The sequence below is a fragment of the Atta cephalotes genome (assembly GCF_000143395.1).
Source record: "Atta cephalotes unplaced genomic scaffold scaffold00020, whole genome shotgun sequence".
Lineage (NCBI taxonomy): Eukaryota > Metazoa > Arthropoda > Insecta > Hymenoptera > Formicidae > Atta > Atta cephalotes.
Genome location: NW_012130084.1, coordinates 4,068,926 through 4,070,641, shown reverse-complemented (window position 1 = coordinate 4,070,641; position 1,716 = coordinate 4,068,926).

Genomic DNA, 1,716 nt, shown 5'->3' with positions numbered 1-1,716 from the left:
ATGAGAATTTTTACTATCATATTTAAAGTTTACCTATATATTTAAAGTTTTTAAAATTTGATGACTTTTACAAATGAAAGCATTTTAAACAATCAAATAAGAACAATTGAAAATTATCACATGCAGTATCTGAAATTTATAGTTATGCTTGAGCGAACAAGAATTTTAAGGACGTTAATAAATTAATAATTGCGACAGTGATATGCTCCGCCTTGCTGTAAAATTATTTGTAAAAGATTAATTCGCGAATTTTATTTTCCTTCCTTTCTCTTCCTACTCTATCTTTAAATTTTTAATAGTAAGTACTTTTTTCTCACTGGACGCTTCATAGTTATTAAAAACACAATATTCTAACATTTTCATGGTCATGACGAACGTTTAACATTACTGCATTGAAAAAAATTTACTAAATTTATTAAATTTTGATAAATATTTCTTTGAATACTATTAAGACGAATATTTATTAAATTTAAACATATATATTCACTAGATACAATAACCATTTGATATAACTATCAATTTTTCATTTATCTAAATATTTATTTACCGTAAATAAATTGCACTAAGACTATACAAATAAATATTTATTAAAATTTCATAAATTTTTTCTCAATGTGCAGTGTGCGTTTAATCATATTTTGATAAATATCGTTGGATTCAATTTACACAATTAATCCTCATCATGTGATAATTAAACATCTTGAGAAATTTTTCCAAGGTCAGCATTAATCAATTTACTTTAGCTCAAACATCTCAAGAATCGATCAATCATACAAATTAAGAAATCATTTCTTTTTTATGTTTTATGCGAGTGATATAATAGTATAGGATGTTGAAAGATAAATAATACTTCTTGAAGAGGTAAAATGCACATGTGATCTGTATAGATCACGCAAAGATTATAGTCGAATCGACTTTTAACAATAATTATAATTTGATAGAAGTAACGAGCTATTTACAATTAATTAATTGGTCATTGGCTCACTTCGAAGGGCGCAGACTTTGTGAAAAGAGAATATAAATATAAAGTTTTGACAACCGCCATATTTGAAACCGCATATACTTTTGTTTCGGAATATATTTGAGAATAAACCCTGATTATCGGAATATCTATAGGCGTTGTTCTAAAGGGCTATCTACATAAGTCGCAAATGCAGAATGCAGTTCGCAGCGCATTTGCGACAGCCAATGAAAAGCTATTATTAGTACCATTGATGCTTCTGATTGGCTGTGACAAATGCGTCTGCGAACTGCGTTCTACGTTTGCGACTTATGTAGACGGCCCTTAATGTTGATCCGCGTGGCATGACCTTAAGATGCACTTCTTAATTTTAAAAAATACAAGTAGCTCTCTCATGAGCGCTTTATTCGTCGCCTTTTCGAAAGGCGGCATTTTTCGAGAGAAAAAGAGAGAGAGAGAAACCTTCTTTCTCGCGCATATTTGATTAATAGGAACGCGAGGTTTACGCGCCATAGTTTCCATATTTGAGCTCAAAAAGGTCGTGTGCATTTTGCGGCGGAAACATTAAGATGCAGATGCAGAAATGCATCCAAAAGTCTCTTAATAAACATAAAGCTAAAAATAAATGTAAGTGTGTATGTGTATATATATATATATATATATATATATATATATATATATATATANACANANATATATATATATATATATATATATATATATATATATATATATATATATATATATATATATAT